The following is a 19,549-nucleotide window of genomic DNA, read 5'->3' on the forward strand; positions in this document are numbered from 1 at the left end:
TAATTGCCCTTTTGGTTACATTAATAATTTGATATATTTCTTATAACCTCCTTCATTGAGAGTATTGTCTGGGAGGAATCCTCATTTTCTCTGCATCAGGTACAATCTCAGTAATGACTGTGCAGGGAATCTGTTTACTTCCCCTTCACCAAAAATGCAATTTTAAACTTTGTATGCGAAGGCACTTGAATATGTATTCTCAGGTAAGTGAGCTTTATTCAGTCCTGCAATTCACTCAACTATCTCAAAATAGCACCAATCAATGTGAACACTTGTAGACTGTCTTGCTTAATGTACCAATCTTTAGCTTACTAATTATTCCCCCAGATCTGATTGAGTGTAATCAATCTGCCTTTCATTGATCACTTGGCGATACAATCATTTGTGGTCATCACCAAACTGGAGGTCCTCTTTTCCTTATCATTTGTAAATGGTCTGAACAGCAGGCAACTGAAGACAAATTCCTGTGGAATTACTACCTTCCTGATACAGCTTTTGCCATTTATCATTGCCTTTCCCTATTGTCAAGCTAATATCCAATTTAGCTAACTTGTGGTTGATTCCAGCCACTTTAATCCCTCAAAGAAAACAACAGGAAATGTCACATTACGTTGCAATACATTATAACGATGATTTTCACTATCAATGAAGGAATGTGGGAATCTAATGTTAGAAATCTATACTACTGCCATTTTAAAAATATGAATAAATGAGTGATTTATTTCATCATATTTTTGTGAGTTGTTTATAAAAATGGTTTGCAACAAATGTAGCTGAATGTAAATACAACAACTTATAGTTACATAACACCTTTAATGTGATAAAATGTCCCTAAGCAGTTCCCAGGAGCATTATAAAACAAAGTATGACACCAAGCCACATGCGGAGATATTAGGACAGATGACTAAGATCTTCTAAATTCCAAGAGGTAGGTGTGAAGGAGCATCTTAAAGGAGGAAAGTGAGGTGGAGAGGCGGTGAGCTATAGAGAGGGCATTCCAGAGCGTGGGGCCTAGGCAACTGAAGGCACAGCCACCAATGATGGAATAGTTAAAATCAGGGATGCAGAAGAGGCCAGAATTAGAGGAGCACAGATATCTTGGAGAGTTGTAGGGCTGGAGGAGATTACAGAGATAGGAAGGGGCAAGGCCAAGGAGGGATTTGAAAATAACAATGAGAATTTTAAAATCAAGATGTTGCTTGACGAAGAGCCAATGTAGGTCAGAGGTGATTGGGGAACGGGACTTGGTGCGAGTTAAGACATGGGCAATTGCGGAGAGTAGAATGTGGGAGACCAGCCAGGAGTGCATTGGAATAGTCAAGTCCAGAGGTAACAAAGGCATAGCTGAGGGTTTCAGCAGCAGATGGCTGAGACATGGGTGAAGACAGGAAATTTTACAGAGGTGGAATTAGGCAGTCTTAGTGATGGCACAAATATGAGGCCAGAAGCTCATCTTGGGGTCAAATGTGACAGCAAGGTTGCGAACAGACTGGCTTAATCGCAGACTGTTGACAGGGAGAGGGATAGAGTCAGTAGCTAGGGAACGGAGTTTGGAGTGGGGACTAAAAACAATGGCTTCAGTCTTCCCAATATTTAATTGGAGGAAATTTCTGCTCATCCAGTACTGGATATTGGATAAGCGGTCTGAGAATTTAGCAATGGTGGATGAGTCGAGAGAAATGATGGTGAGGTAGCACTAAATGAGCCATATTTTTCGGGAAATGCCCCAGAAAGTGAAAAATAGTGGATTAAAATGTTGTGAGAATTTTTCTGATTTTTAACATTAACTTTGGTTGGAGATTGGTGCAAATCCTGGAGAAGCATGATCCTGGCAGCTTGACTTAGCCATGCAAATGAGGGATGACCCAGAAATGGGCATGGGTCCCAGATGACTCCTCAGGTGGCAGTTGTTCTCACCTCATCCACCCTCTGTTGGTTTCCTGCTGGAGGCAAAAATTCACTACATAATTTTTTAGGATTGGAAAAGTGTGAAATCTTGCTGCTATAAAGAAAATATGAGCTTCTAGCACACTTAGTAGCATGAAAATCAAATCATAAGCCTTAATATTGTCTGATTGTTCTGTGGATAAATGCTTCATTGGATGTTTGATTATTCTGTGTATTAAAATTAGCACACATGCCAATTACATTTTAAGGATTAGTAATTTGACATATTAGTATTAATGTAATGTTAGCATATTTTTACCCACATTCCCAAAATTGCTCCAGGAATAAAATATCACCAAACACAAAATAATGTACAGTCCTGACACTAGTGTTTCTTTTAACTTGTTAGTTATTTTTTAAGTGGCGATTGAATGTGCCAATTTATTCAGGATTTGCTTTATTTCTCCATTGTATTAACTGATCTGATTTAAATTTAGTACTAAAGCTGAAGGGAGCCAATAGATCAGTCGTGCTGAGTGAAGAGCTAAAAGACAAATTTTTTGGTATACGTTGAAACATGGCTGTCATATTGGGTTTAATTTTTACCAGCCCTCTGTTTCATGATTGTATATGTGGACTTGAATATGAGAGAATATATGGTACTTGGAAGGGAAACTGAAAGTAGCTTTGTGCTTTAGAGAAAACACCTGACCTGGGGGTTGTTGTCAGGTCAGATAAGCTTATGCTGCTGTAATGAGAACAGTGAACAGAACTCTACAGAAGTTTTAATAAAACTCTTGTTAAACCTTTGTTAAAGTTAAAGCTGTGATTTCAAGTGTGATTCATTTCAGCCTGAGATGTGACAGACTGGAGATGGGTCAGGAGGCGGGTGGCCTCATAACATTGCATCAGAAGGCGTTGGGAGGGGAGCCTGCACCTTTCTGCCATCATGGCATATTTATAGCGGCAGGAATCTCAGCAGCATGGCTGCCCTTTGGGTGACCAATTATACCAATTAAGTGCCCAATTAATGGCCACTTCCAGTGCTCATTGGCATTAGGAGATCGCCTGGTAAATCCTGGCAGCCTCCCAGCAGGTTCCAGCGGCGGGGGGCGGGGGCCTCCTTTATGGCCGCTCCAGGGCCCCCTGGTAGCAATTGCCACTCCCATGGCTACAGCACTGCTGCTGGATGGTGTGCACCCTGGATTGACGGGGCCTGCCTGCCTGGCCCCGGCACTGTGCATAAACAAACGTGTCTTTGAGAGCACCTCATCATGGGTGGCACTGCTGAGGCTGCTGAACTGCTGGTCCTCTGATTGGGCCAACAGTTCTGGGAAGCGGCTGCCATTCTCAATTGGCGTAATAATTGGCCGAGGGCGGTAAAATGCCATCCAGGGTCCTGCTGCCGGCCTGCATGGCGTCGGTTCCCACTTTCGCTCCTGGCAGTGGGACTTACTAACTCTTGAGAAAATAGTTTGTCAAAGTTTTGGAGGAGGAGGAAGAGGAGAAATACTGTACGAACCACAAGCAGGGAGGTTTAAGGCCATAGGTTGAGGACAGTTTATACTGGGTACCACCCAATGCAGTGTAAGTACCTCCAAAATGTCACCTAACTTGACCTCATTAAGAAACAGTGTGCAAAGAGGATGCAGTTTAACAGCTGCACAAATTCAGACCAATGGTAATTCCTGGAACCAGACCTTCAACCAAGGAGCAACATCCAGATGACAACATCAGCAAGAGTGAAATTCATCACTGCACTAAACTTCTACACAACTGGGTCATTCCAGGCACCGACGCATAGTGGCAGCGATATGTACCATCTACAAGATGCACTGCAGCTTCAGACCAAGGGTCCTTAGACAGCATCTTCCAAACCTGCTACCTCTACCACCTAGAAGGACAAGGGCAGCAGATGCATGGGAACACAACCACCTGCAAGTTCCCCTTCAAGCCACACACCATCCTGACTTGGAACTATATTGTCGTTCCTTCACTGTTGCTGGAACTCCCTTCCTACTGCACTGTGAGTGTACCTAACCCACATGGACTGCAGTAGTTCAAGAAGGCAGCTCTCCACCACTTTCTCAAGGGCAATTAGGGATGGGCAATAAATGCTGTCCTAGCCAATGACGCCCACATCCCTGAATGAATAAAAAAAACTTCATCATCCATGCAGTGCCCTCCCTTTCATCACCTAAAAGGTTCATGATTTCCTCAATATTCTGATGATATTTAGGTACAGCCAAAAATTACACAAGGTTAGTGCTTGTTTTCTGGGGAGTTCTCATGATATACATGTTGTGAGGGAATCATGGGTTCCCCAAATGTTCAAGGGGAAAGAGATAATGTAATGTTGGCCCTTAGCAACTTAGCAGAAATATTGTAGTACATTACCATATTATTGCAATTCAAAAAGCTACACATGCTTGCTGCAGCAATGCTGCAACAAGATAAACCCTTAGGAAAGTAATGGCTTGGTTCAGGACCTAGCTTATCTGGAATAAGAACAGAAAGTGCTGGAAATACTCAGCAGGTCTGGCAGCTTCTGTGCAGAGAGAAACAGAGTTAATGTTTCAGGTCTATGACCCGGTTGTACTCAAATTCCTGGCCTTAAATGGTACACCTGGTTGAGTTACATTGAGAGTTCACCTCTAGCTCGAAGAAAGTTTGGGGCCTAAGTGTTTTCTTCCCCATTGCTATGTAAAACCCTTTTCTGCCTTTAATTTTACACATGAATATTTGGATGCACTTTTCACCATGTTGCACATTTGCTTTTATTGATGTAAGAGTACTAGCACTCCATACTCTTTCTTGTGCACTACACCTAAACAATGTCCTACCAGTAGGATGAAGCACTGAGGTTTCCTGAGATGTCACCAAATGACTTTTGTGATTTTGCTGGTCATTTACCACCACAAGCTGTAGACTCATATGACTGGTCTGTGTGCAAGGAATACCTCTCCTATTCTGGCTGTAGGGTTCTGCATTCTTTGGGATGTTTCTGCTGATACTCGTCCAGAGGGAAATGCAGGCAAATGACTGACAGCAGATTGAGAGCCACCTGCCTGTTTTGATTCTTCAGCATGAGTCCTGACTGAAGCTCCTGATCTGCTTGAGGACAGATCATTGCACTGTCACAAGATCTCTATAAGAATTTTGGTATTAACATTCCAGTGAAATATTCCAACTCTGTTTGCAAGCTATGTGGATGTGGTGTCCCTTACAGAAGCCACTGATCCTGTATGCTTCTCAATGACAGACTGCAGAGTGGACAATATGTTGGATGACATTGTTCAACTGATTGGCAGTATCCGAAATAGCACCCAGACCAACTTGCATTGTCTCAGATAATAATGCAAACCATTTGCTCAGCCGTTCATGCTCATGAAGCAGCATGATGGTCTTGCGAGATCAAAATCATAAAGCAACTCAGCAAAGACAATAGTAAATTGTACCTCTGTCAATAATAGCCAGTCCTTCCACACTTATTGCATCTGTGCCTTTCATCTGTGATCAGTGACTTGCTCTCTGTTACCTTTTTGAACTCATTGATACCTTCCAAATTGAGTGTGCCTCGGCTTCAGGTGATGTTGACCAAAGAGTGACTAGCATCCTTGCAGGGGAAGTAAATAAGGTCTCTTTGGTGGTGAAGTTGGCTCCGAGATGATACACCTAATAATGGACGATTGGAACCAAGTCAACACTCCATGACAAATGTGATAAACTGATACAAACAGGTCCACAGTGTTCCAGGGTATTGTTGATGACTAAGCAACCACACTGACTTATTATTGGAGCCAGGGGTAGACTTGTTACCAGGGGACTGAGATTTTTCTTATTTATCTGCAGATAATCCTAATATTCCTATGGAGCTGAATGATCTTTCTAAACAAATGGTTGATACTTTTTGAAATTATTAGGGTATAAATTTGTTTTAGGTGGTGCACCTTTTGTGCTATCATGTAAGAAGAGTTCCTATCTCTTCAGTTATAATGATGAAAGTTGTATTAAAATGCAACTTTATAAATACATGTAATGGTGTTATATTTATAAGTATGCACTGAAGGAGAAAGAGAGAGACAGAAAGGAAGATTTGCACCTATATAGCGTCTTTCAGAACCACCAGATGTCTCAAAGTGCTTTACAGCCAATTAAATACTTTTGAAGTGCAGTCACTGGTGTAATGTAGGAAACACAGCAGCTATATATGTGCACAGCAAGCTCCCACAAACAGCAATGTGATAATGACCAGATAATTTGTATCTTGTGATGTTAATTAAGGGATAAATATTGGCCAGGACACCAGGGCTAACTCCCCTCCTCTTGTTTGAATGCCTGCTATGGGACTGTTTACATTCACCTGAGAGGCAGACAGTTTAATGTCTCAACCAAAAGACAGCACCTCTGGCAGTGCAGCAATTCCTCACTGGAATGCCAGCCTTGATTTTTGTGCTCAAGTCCTGGAGTGGGACTTGAATCCACAACCTTGTGACTCAAAAGTAAAAGTGCTACCGTCTGAGCCACAGCTGAGAATTAATTGTACAAATTGAGCACTGTAACATTTTCTTGGTGAAGTTTATTGTCAAAGTAAAGCTGGTGGAAATGACAACCAGTATTGTTCGGGATGCTTGTGCTAATTCATTGTAAATTACATCTAAATTGAATTTCTGCTCAGACATAAATTATACTTTCGTCTTTGCATATATGAATACTGCAGCCCCTTTACTGAACCATTGCCAGATTTGTGTGGTCATGTTTATGTGAAGGGGCATATTTGAAGTTCTCCCTCTTCATTAAATGAGTCGTAGTTGAATTGGCGTAGATTCATAATTACGATGCTGAGTTAAGGAATAGCATAGAAGAAGCTGACAATTACATACACAAAAAGAAATCTGGACTGGGAGCATAGTTAATGGGAGTTAGAACTATCTATCCACTTCATACATACAAGCAGTGTGTAGGCATTGTAGATTGAATGTAACTTGTCCACATGTTTATGCTTAAACTCTTTCGAAGACAACAAATGTAGCTCAGTATTATATTTTTTAAATTAAAAAAATCCTTGATTTTCAAAACATTTTGCATTTCTTTATGACAGAATTTCAGTCAATAACATAAAGATTCTAAAAAGATGTATTAAAAACAAATTCATCTTAAAATTTAGAAATTTCCAAACTAAATGTGGCTCAAATCTGCCCTCATGTGCTATTTTCAAAAACATATTTTATTGTAACTCACTGATCTAAGATTTTTTTTAAAAGGTAGACCAATTTGAAGTTATGATGGATGTAATTTTAATACCCAAAAACTAGTGGGTTAGGGTCAAACCTTACACCAACCACCCACTTCCAGGTTTAATGGAGGTGGGAGAGGGAATGGGCAACCCATTCCCAGGAGGCAGGTTGACTAGTTATAGTGAGGCTAGATCTTCTAGGCTTTAGAGAACCCTGCAGCTCAAGAGACATGAGGACAGCTTTCAGGGAAAGGTTAAGTGCCTTTACAGTACTGCTTGTAGGCCAGAAGGAGCAGGGGTGCTTCCCCCGGTATCCTTCTGTCCGGTCCACCAAGTTTACCTGCTTCTCTCCCATCTTCCCTCATTCCCTCCTCACCACCACACCCAGCAATTGGGGATTGCACCCCTCCCTGGGGTCGGGGATTGTACCTGTCTCCCCGGGACAGGAGCCCCACCCACCCATGCTCGTACTAGCTGTTGCAGGGACCTTATCTGAGACTGTGGTCTACTCTGAAGCTCTCCCTACCTGACTGGGAGGCAAGCCTGTCAATCAGGTAGGCTTTCAGGTAGGGGTCCTGTTAAAAAAAATATACACATACTGTGGAGTCAAAACTCCATAGCAAACCCGGACTTTCGGGTTCCCAAGTGGGGCGGCACAGTGGCACAGTGGCGCAGTGGTTAGCACCGCAGCCTCACAGCTCCAGGGACCCGGGTTCGATTCCGGGTACTGCCTGTGTGGAGTTTGCAAGTTCTCCCTGTGTCTGCGTGGGTTTTCTCCGGGTGCTCCGGTTTCCTCCCACAAGCCAAAAGACTTGCAGGTTGGTTGGTAGGTAAATTGGCCATTATAAATTGTCACTAGTATAGGTAGGTTGGTAGGGAAATATAGGGACAGGTATGGATGTTTGGTAGGAATATGGGATTAGTGTAGGATTAGTATAAATGGGTGGTTGATGTTCGGCACAGACTCGGTGGGCCAAAGGGCCTGTTTCAGTGCTGTATCTCTAATCTAATCTCTCTCTAATCATAATCTAATCTGAACCTCCGTGCACCACCACCACCCCAACACAAGAAAACCACCCCTGTCAATATTAAGACCAATATTTTTGTCACAGAGAAGATATGAGAGGCCACACTTCTAAGTACAAAATACACTGCGGTAACCAAGAAAAAATATTTTTTATATGTCCGGCAGATGGAAATAAAACTTCCTGTCGTCAATATGTGCAGTGACATTGTAAATGCAGGCATGAAGATTTTTTCTAGCATTTCTAGTAAAATAGTAAACCCATTATAAACCAAAAAATTGTAAATCAAACATGTTTCCAACTTCAATGAAAATACTGAATACAGAAATTCTTCACAGATGTATTTACATAGAGTGACCAGAGGAATTCTTACTCTGTAAAAGGAAGGAGAGGAGGAGGAGGCATTCTGCCCTTAAAGTAGACAGTATCACCTGACAATCATATTTCTGGACGAGTGAAAAATTATTTTGCCTCAGCAAGCAATGCATAGCTGACCCATGTGAGGAGTTCAGCAGCTTCTACCTTGCATCACTACAATCTTAGCAAGTTACCAAATAGCTACCCTATGTAAGCCATAAGCCACTTGAGAGAACTTCCAGGGTTATTCAATGTTTATGGTGGTGAAATTAACAACTGCCATCACTTATTTGATGCAGAATACTTTTCAAATCAATACGAGACATGGCCAGTATGAGCTACTTCCCTCTTCCTTTATATTCAGTGCATTGATAAAGTGCATCACTCTTTCCTTGTAAGATCAAAAGAATATCAAATCCAACAAGTGTTTTAAACCTTTATGAGGTTCCAAAATGTTTCAAAAGCAAGAGAGTGTATGCAAGTAAGCACCTGCTCACAATCTGAGAGTCACAATTGAAAGTCACAATTGAAAATGATACTCAATACCAAAAGCTGGGTTCAGTGGCTGTGCTCCCACCTTTGTATTTGTGGCACCTTGCAGTGACCTTAGGCTATAAAACTTTACAGTCACTGTCCAAGAAATTGCCTCATGGCACTACCATTGTCCCCCATGTTGTTGGCTGCTTCCTGTGCAGACTGCATGGCATTCTGCCAGGATAAGGATGCCACAGGTGCATCACAGGAATATTACTATGTATTGGAAGGGTCTGATTCGGTGTTATTCCAATGTCACATGGCCCAACTGGCTGATCTGATGCCAGAATGCTAAATTTGAGCAACGAATGTCCAGGCAGGGTCCGCCCATGTTCCATACTCAACAAAAAAAATGAAGCTGTAAGATGGGCCCTGCCGTGAACTTATAAAGAACCATAGAGCCATAGAAAAGTTATGGCACAGAAAGAGGCCATTCAGCCCTTCATGTCTGCACCAGGTGAAAGAACTAGTGCCCATTCTAATCCCACCTTCCAGCAAATGGCCTGTAGCCTTGCAGGTTACAGTACTTCAGGTGCAGGTCCAAGTACCTTTTAAATGTTGAGGGTTTCTGCCTCCACCACCGATCTGGGCAGAGAATTGCAGATACCCATCACCCTCTGGGTGAAAAAGCTTTTCCTCACGGCTCCTCTAATCCTTTTACCAATCAGCTTAAATCTGTGCCCCCTTGTAATTGACCTCGCCGCTAGGGGAAACAGGTCCTTCCTGTCTACTCTCCCTAGGCCCTGCATAATTTTGTACACCTCAATTAAGTCACCCCTCAGTCTCCTCTGTTTAAAGGAAAACAACGCTAGCCAATCCAATCTTTTCTCATAGCTACAATTTTCAAGCACAGGCAACATTCTTGTAAATCTCTTCTGTATTCTCTCCAGAGCAATTATGCTTTTCCTGTAATGCGGTGACCAGAACTGTATGCAATACTCCAGCTGTGGCCTAACCAGTGTTTTATGCAGTTCCAGTATGACATCCCTGCTTTTGTATTCTATACCTCAGCCAATAAAGGAAAGCATTGCATCTGCCTTCTTCACCACTCTATCTACCTGTCCTGCCACCTTCAAGGACCTGTGGACATGCACTCCAAGGTCTCTCACTTCCTCTACCCCTCTCAATATCCTCCCGTTTATTGTGTATTCCCTTGCTTTGTTTGCCCTCCCCAAATGCATTACCTCACACTTCTCCAGATTGAATTCCTTTTGCCACTTTTTTGCCCACTCAACCAATCCATTGATATCATTCTGGACTCTACAGCTATCCTCCTCACTATCAACTACACGGCCAATTTTTGTGTCATCTGCAAATTTCCCAATCATGTCTCCCACATTTAAGTCCAAATCATGAATATATGCCACAAACAGCACGGGACCCAACACAGAGCCTTGTGGAATGCCACTGGAAACTGCTTTCTATTCGCAAAAACATCCATTGACCATTACCCTTTGTTTCCTGTCACTAAGCCAATTTTGGATCCAACCTGTCACATTCCTCTGTATCCCATGGGCTTTTTCTTTTCTGACCAGTCTGCCATGTGGGACATTGTCAAATGCCTTACTAAAATCCATGTAGACAACATCCACTGCACTACCCTCATCAATCCTCCTTGTTACTTCTTCAAAAAATTCAATTTAGTAAGACACAACCTTCCCTTAACAAATCCATACTGACTATCCCTGATTAATCCATGCTTTTCTAAGTGACAGTTTATGCTATCTCTCAGAATTTATTCTAGTAATTTTCCCACCACTGAGGTCAGACTGGCCGGCCTATAATTATTTGGCCTATCCCTCGCACCCTTTTAAAACAATGGTACAACTTTCACAGACCTCCAATCCTCTGGTACCTCGCTTGTATCTAGTGAGGATTTGGAAATGATCCTCAGAGCGTCCGCTATCCCTGGCTTCCTTTAACAGCCTGGGATACAATCCATCTGGCCCTGGTGATTTATCTACTTTCAAGGACGTCAGACCCTCTAGTACTTCGTCTCACATTATGCTTATCGTATCTAATATTTCATACTCCTCCTCTTTGACTACAATGTCTGAATCATCCCTCTCCTTTCTGAAGCAGAAAAAGTACTCATTAAGAACCCTGCCCACATCTTCTGCATCCACACATAAGTTACCTTGTACATCTCTGATAGGCCCTACCCTTTCCTTAGTTATCCTCTTACTCTTAATGTACTGATAAACCATCTTCGGGTTTCCTTGATTTTACTTGCCAATATTTTTCATGCTCTCTCTTTGCTTTCCTAATTTCCTTTTTTACTTCACCCCTGCACTTTCTATACTCCTCTAGGCTTTCTAAAGTATTAAGTTTTTTGTGACTGTCATAAGCTTTCTTTTTCTGCTTTATCTTACTATGCATGCCTCTAGATAACTGGGGGCTCTCGATTTGGCAGTACCACTCTTTTTCTTTGTGTCTACACTGTGTCCGTAGAATCTCGTTTTTGAATGCCTCCCACTGGTTTGCCACTGATTTTCCTTCAAGTAGCTGTATCCAGTTCACTTGCGCCAGATCACCTCTCAACTTCACAAAATTTGCCTTCCCACAATTTAGAACTTTGTAGAATTGCGGCCCCTCTCATTGATCTGGATTTTCCAGAGTGTGTTGCTGCATCCTGACAGGAGGGCCAAGAAGATTTGGTGACATGTCCACACAAAGGCTGCAAAAGGTTGGTGGGGGAGGGGTGGGTGGGTGGGGTGGGAGGCTGTGGGATGGAAAATAAGAGATCCATGATCCCACCATCAGCAGCTTGCTTATCATGCCAAATAGCAAGATGAGGGTGTGCTGGAGTTGGGAAAAGACATAAGACAGGAAATTGCCGTCATCCTCAATGCTGTCAACAACATCAGATACTGCGAGTCCTGTGGTAGCCGTCATTGTGATGCAGCGAATAATCTCCTCCATAGAGCTCAGGAGATGCAGGCATTCATGTCCCCTGAAAGTCCTGCTCTGCTCTCTTCTATTGTGTGCCAACTTGTCCTGCCAGAGAGAGAACACAATGTCAATGATTGTGTCGCACTGTGTTTGCGTGATGTACCTGCCGCAGCTGACTGGCTGGAGATATGTGGAGCAGTGAGAGGTAGGTATGAGGCTGGCAGCATTGGTAAGTGTGTGAGGTCGAAGTGGAGTATCTGGATGGTAGGCCTGAGTCCTGAGTGCCAGGGAGTGTGGTTGGGTCAGTGATGGAGGTGTGGTGCATTGAGCGGCGTGGGAGTCATACAGTCAGAGAGTCATAGAGTTATACAGCACAGAAACAGGCCCATCGGCCCACCATGTCTGTGCCGGCCATCATGCACCTAACTGTTCTAATCCCATTTCCCAGCACTTGGCCCATAGCCTTGCTATGGCGTTTCAAGGGCTCATCTAAATACTTCTTAAATGTTGTGAGGGTTCCTGCCTCTACCACCTCTCCAGGCAGTGCATTCCAGATTCCAACCACCCTCTGGGTGAAAAAATGTTTCCTCAAATCCCCTCAAAACCTCCTGCCCCTTGCCTTAAATCTATTCCACAAGTTATTGACCTCTCCGCTAAGGGAAAAAGTTTTTTCCTATCTACCATATCTATGCTCCTCATAACTTTGTATACCTCAATCAGGTCCCCCCCTCCACCTTCTCTGCTCTAAGGAAAACAAACTTAGCCTATCCAGTCTCTCTTCATAGCTGAAATGCTCCAGCACAGGAAACATTTTGGTAAATCTCCTCTGCACCCTCTCCAGTGCAATCACATCCTTCCTATAGAATCGCGATCAGAACTGTACACAGTACTTCAGCTGTGGCCTAACTAGCGTTTTATACAGCTCCATCATAACCTCCCTGCTCTTGTATTCTATGCCTCGCTAATAAAAGCAACTATCCCTTATGCCTTCCTAACCATCTTATCTACCTGTGCTGCTGCCTTCAGTGATCTATGGACAATTTCACCAAGGTCCCTCTGACCCTCTGCACTTCCTAGGGTCCTACCATCCATTGTATATTCCCTTGCCTTGTTAGTCCTCCCAAAATGCATCACCTCACACTTCTCAGGATTAAATTCCATTTGCTGCTGCTCTGCCCATCTTACCAGCCCATCTATATCGTCCTGTAATCTAAGGCTTTCCTCGTCAGTATTTACAACCTCACAAATTTTCGTGTCATCTGTGAACTTAATGATCATACCTCCAATATTCATGTCTAAATCATTAATGTGCACTACAAACAGCAAGGGTCCCAGCACCAATCTCTGTGGTCCACCACTAGTCACAGGTTTCCACTCGCAAAAACAACCCTCGACCATCACCCTCTGCCTCCTGCCACTGAGCCAATTTTGGATCCAATTTGCCAAATTGCCCTGGATCCCACGGGCTGTTACCTTATTAACCAATCTCCCATGTGGGACCTTATCAAAAGCCTTACTGAAGCCCATGTAGACCACATCTACTGCTTTACCCTCATCTACACATCCAGTCACTGCCTCGAAAAATTCAATCAAGTTAGTTAGGCATGATTGCCCCCCCACAAAGCCATGCTGACTATTCCTGATTAATCCCTGCCTCACCAAGTGGAGAGTAATCCTGTCCCTCAGAACTTTTTCCAATCGTTTCCCAACCATTGATGTTAGACTCGCCAGCCTGTAATTACCTGGTTTATCCCTGCTACCCTTTTTGAATAATGGTACCACATTCGCTGTCTCCCAATCTTCTGGTACCTCTTCTGTGGTCAGAGAGGCTAAAGAGATCAAGGGATATGGGGAGAAAGCAAAAACAGGGTACTGAGTTTGGATGATCAGCCATGATTGTATTGAATGGCAAAGCAGGCTCGAAGGGCCGAATGGCCTACTCCTCCTCCTATTTTTCTATGTTTCTATTTGAAAATTTGTGTCAGAGCCCCTGCTATCTCCTCCCTTGCCTCATATAACAGCCTGGGATACTTCTCATCTGGACCATGCTGCCTGGTGTTGTGATGGGTAGGAGATGTTATGTGAAGATGCATTCCCTGATGTTGACCACTCATGTGAGGTCATTGTGTGCTTGCTGCCAGGTCCTCGGGTCCAGACTCTGGGAGGTGAACTCCCTGGTCATCTGCTCCCACTCCTTTCTGAGAATGATCCTTGAGGATCCTCTTGCCCCCTTCCCCCCCACCCCCCAATGGACCTATGGCATCTTTCCTCCTGTCCACCTGCGCTACTAATGCCTCTTGTGCTGCATCCGTCCCTATGGCTCCATCTGTATGCCCTGACATTCACTTTGCAATAATTCACATTGCAGCAATATTTTTCTACAGATTCCCTTTAAGATACAGCCTGCCTTTAAAATTAGCAGGCTGGCTTTACCACATAGTCTGCAAACACTGCTGCAGAATCCTCCTGCTGTGAGCAGGGGTTACAGACAACGGTCAGGAGTGCAAAGCAGTGCGGGAGCCGCTCAAGCCAATGCTTCAATCATTCAGATAAGGTGAGGACATAAAATTTGCGTGTTGGCTACCTCGATCTGAACAGACATAGGCAGTTCACAAATTGTGAACCTCATGCCTACAAAATGGGTACATGAATTTCTCGCCAATAATTTCCACCAATGCCACTACATTCAATTGTACAAAATTCTTATCAGTTACTCTCCTGATTTGGTGAGAGACCTCATTTTTTTGACAGTTATCTCAACATTTTAAAATATATTTCCTGATCTTGTTGCAGTTTCATTTATTTCTGGAACTTGTACTGAACTGATGAGCACCCTTCTGGTGTGTGAAGTAGGTGGATTAAGGCCAGTGCCAAAGATCACACCGCTTCTGGCTATAATTCTCTTCCATGATCAAATTTACCTCCTGCTCAGTGAAACTAGACTTCCTTTTTTTAAGTCAATTAGGCCACTTTCCAATGATCTCTGCTGTTGGTATTACTGTGCGGTTACTTTTAGGGGTCAATGTCTCATATGGATTTATTTAACTACTTAACCTGGATTATTACTTGTTTCTGATAATTGAATCACAGAATCACAGAACTGTTACAGCACAGAAGGAGGCCGTTCAGCTCATCATGTCTGCACTGGTTATCCAAAAAAGCCATTCCCCCAGCCTTTGCCCTGTAGGCCTGTACATTCCTCCTGTTCAGATAACAATCCAATTCCCTTTTGAATACCTCGATTAAACTTGACTCCACCACACTCCCAGGTGATGCATTCCAGATCCCAATGTCACCATTGCTTCTTTTGCCAATTACCTTAAATCTGTCCCTCTTGGATTGGACTATTACCTTTCCTGTAATTTAATATTTGGTGGAGATTCAAATGGTGGGTGATTGACTCAGTGGCAACTGTATGTGATTAATAAGGCAAACCTGTCTGAACTGCTTTGTACCTCAAAGTCCAAAAAAGGGGATCTTGTTAAAGGAAAACTTCATGTCAAAACACAAATTAATTGCTTTGCAATATATGAAAAAAAATATTTTTCTTATTAATGGCATATTGGATTCTTAGGAGGAGGAGTTTGTACAGATATTGATATGGTCTATTAGATCTCTGATCACAGAATCACAGAATTGTTACAGTGCAGAAGGAGGCCATTTGGCCCATTTTGTCTACACCAGCTCTCCGAAAGAGCAACTCACCTAGTGCCATTCCCCTGCCTTCTCCCCATAACCCTGCACATTCTTCCTTTTCATATAACAAACTGTCTAATTTCCTTTTGAATGCTTCAATTGAACCCGCCTCCACCACACTCTCAGGCAGTGCATTCCAGACCTTAACCACTCACTGCATGAAGAAGTTTTTCTCCCTGTCACTTTTGCTTCTCTTACCAATTACATTAAATCTGTACTCTCTTGTCCTCGATCTTTTCACCAGTGGGAACAGTTTCTCCCTTTCTACTCTGTCCAGACTCCTTGATTTTGAACAACTCTACCAAATCACTTGTCAGCCTTCTCCTCCCCAAAGAAAACAGTCCTAAATTCTCCAATCTATCTTGATAACTGAACCAAGGATTGCAACGGTTCAAGAAGGCAGTTCACCGCCACCTTCTTAAGAGCAATTAGGGATGGGCAATAAATGCTGGCCTAGCCAGCGACACTTGCATCCCATGAATGAATTAAAAAAAAGTTTCTCATTCCTGGAACCATTCTTGTGAATCTTTTCTGTAAGCTCTCCAATGCCTTCACATCCTTCCTAAAGTGTGCACTGGATGCAATACTCTAGCTGAGGCCGAATCAGTGTCTTATATAAGTTCAACATAACTTCCTTGCTCTTGTATTCTATGTCCCTATTAATAAAGCCCAGGATATTGTATGCTTTATTAAGCACTCTCTCAACTTGTCCTGCTACCTCCAATGACTTATGCACATATACACCCAGGTCCCTTTGCTCTTGCACCCCCTTCAGAATTGTACCCTTTATTTTATATTGTCTCTCCATGTCCTTCCTACCTTCCTATTGAATCACTTCACATTTCTCAGCAATGAACTTCAACTGCCACCTGTCTGCCCATTCCACCAACTTGTGTATGTCCTTTTGAAATTCTGCACTATCCTCCTCACAGTTCACAATGCTTCCAAGTTTCGTATCATCTGCAAACTTTGAAATTGTGCCCTGTACACCAAGGTCTAGGTCATTAATATATATCAGGAAAAGCAAGTGTCCCAACACTGACCCCTGGGGAACTCCACTACAAACCTTCCACCAGCCATCCATTAACATCCATTAACCACTACTCTTTGTTTCCTGTCACTCAGCCAATTCCATATCCATGTTGTTACTGTCCCTTTTATTCCATGAACTATAACTTTGTTCACAAGTCTGTTGTATGACACTATATCAAACGCCTTTTGAAAGTCCATGTACATCACATCAACTGCATTGCCCTCGTCAACCCTCTCTGTTACCTCCTCAAGAAACTCCAGCAAGTTAGCTAAAGATGATTTTCCCTTAAGAAATCCATGCTGGCTTTCCTTAATTAACTTGCATTTGTCCATGATGATTCTGACTCTTATGAGTTTAAGAGTCCCAAGGAATTGCTTGACTAATGGAAGTATGGATGAAGTGTGCATATTGGTGATGTGCACCTCTTCACTCTTATAAATGATAAATTGCTCCAATGTGCATTTAAGGGGATGAATTTTATGTGGCCAGAAGGAAAGGGAGTGGAGGTGTGGGGGGCTGAAAAAGAGGGATGGACGCGTCACCTGGAAACCAGACGTCACAACATTGGTTCCGGATTTTATCAGCAGCAGGAAAGCTCGGAGGCAGGGTCACCACCCCAGCATGGCGGGACAGGCATTTAAATTGCTGAACAGCTTGTTGTAATGCATTTGCATAGAAGTGATCATGATTTTATTGGGGGTTTTAAATTTTGTTAATTGCAAACGGGGATCATGTGCCTTCTGATCTCTGGCCGTTTAAAGGTGGTGACACCAAGGTGAGGCTGCAGTGATGCTGCAGGAAGGCAGCCATGGGGATCAGTAGATAAGGGAAGAGGGAGGGGAACAGGTCATTACCTGCCTGCAGTGCTGAGCTCTCTGCATGGTTGGGCTATATTTCGGGTGCTGGGCTATATGGAAGTGTGGGCACTGAAGGGCATTGGCACATAATCTGAGGGGAGTAGCAAAGTGAAAGGTGCCAATGCAAGTTCGTCTATGCAAGGACAGTGCCCAGGAGGGCTGCTGATCAACTAGAATGGGTCTCATACACCCAGTCTTTCTTGACCCTCATGCCATGCACCAGCGGTTCAGACGGAGAGAGGGCTAGGATGTAGCTGGGCCTGCCCATGAAGCTCCAAGAGGAGAGTGGCAGCAGCCAGACATGCCAAGAAGGGCATACCCATGCCAGACAGTGTACCGGACTTGCCTCAGCTTCCTCCAATACTGCAATAATCATGGGCAATCTTAATCTTCACGTAGACTGGACTAATCAAATTGACAAAGGTAGCCTGCAGGATGAGTTCATAAAGTGTATTAGGGACAGTTTCTTAGAACAATATGTTCTGGAACCAAGCTGGGAGGAGGCTATTTTAGACCTGGTAGATGTAATGAGATAGGATTAACATATGGTCTCATAGTAAAGGATTCTTAGACAAGAGTGTTCATAACATGCTAGAATTTCATATTCAGTTTGAGGGTGAGAAGTTTGGGCAATTACAAGGGTATGAAAACAGAGTTGGCTAAAGCAAACTCAGAAAATAAGTTAAAAGTTAAGACAGCAGATAAGTAGTGGCAGACATTTGAGGAGATATTTCTTAATTCCCAAAGATATATTTCCATTTCGAAAAAAAGACTCTATGAGAAGGATGCGCTATCTGTGGCTAACTAAGGAAGTTAAGGATGGTATCAAATTGACAGAAAAGGCAAACAATGTTGCAAAGATTAGTGGTAGGCCAGAAGATTGGGAAAACTTTAGTAACCAGCAGCGGATGACTAAAAAATAATAAAGAGGCAGAATTTAGAATATGAGCGTAAACTAGCATGAAATATAAAAATAGACAGTAAAAGCTTCTACAAATATATAAAAAGGAAGACAGTAGCTAAATTAAGCATTAGTCCCTTAAAGGATTAGACTGGGGAATTAATGAAGGGCAGCAAGGAAATGACAGAGACTTTGAGCAAGTATTTTGTCTCTGTCTTCACAGTAGAAGACATAAAAGCACCCCTGGACCTGATGGCCTGCATCCTAGGGTCTGAAAAGAAGTGATTGCAGAGATAGTGGATGCATTGGTTGCAATCTTCCAAAATTCACGAGATTCTGGTCAGGTCCCAGCAGATTGGAAAAGAGCAAATATAACACCACTATTCAAGAAAGGCGGGAGACAGAAAGCAGAAAACTATGGGCTGGGTAGCCTAACACCTGTCTTTGGGAAAATGTTGCAATCTATTATTAAGGAAGTGGTAGCAGGACATTTGGAAAATCATAATGCAATCAGGCAGAGTCAACATGGTATTATGAAAGGGAAATCGTGTTTGACAAATTTGTTACGTTTCTTTGAGGTTGTAACCTGCAGGGTGAATAAAGGGGAACGAGTAGACTTTTTAAAAATTCATTCATGGGATGTGGGCATCGCTAGCTAGGCCAGCATTTATTTCCCACCCCTAATTGCCCTTGAGAAGCTGATGGTGAACTGCCTTCCTGAACTGCAATAAGTCCATGTGGGGTAGGTACACCCACAGTGCTGGTAGAAAGGGAGTTGCAGGATTTTGACCCAGCGACAGTGAAGGAACGGCAATATAGTTCCAAGTCAGGATGGTGTGTGACTTGGAGGAGAACTTGCAGGTGCTGGTGTTCCCATGCATTTGCTGCCGTTGTCCTTCTAGGCGGTAGAGGTCCCAGGTTTGGAAGGTGCTGTCTAAGGAGCCTTGGTGTGTTGCTGCAGTGCATCTTGTAGATGATACACACTGTTGTCGCTGTACGTCAGAGGTGGAGGGAGTGAATGTTTGTGGATGGGGTGCCAATCAAGTGGGTTGCTTTGTCCTGGATGGTGTCGAGCTTCTTGAGTGTTGTTGGAGCTGCACTCATCCAGGCAAGTGGAGAGTATTTCATCAC

The sequence above is a fragment of the Heterodontus francisci genome, chromosome 5 (genome assembly GCF_036365525.1).
Source record: "Heterodontus francisci isolate sHetFra1 chromosome 5, sHetFra1.hap1, whole genome shotgun sequence".
NCBI classification, from domain to species: Eukaryota; Metazoa; Chordata; class Chondrichthyes; order Heterodontiformes; family Heterodontidae; genus Heterodontus; species Heterodontus francisci.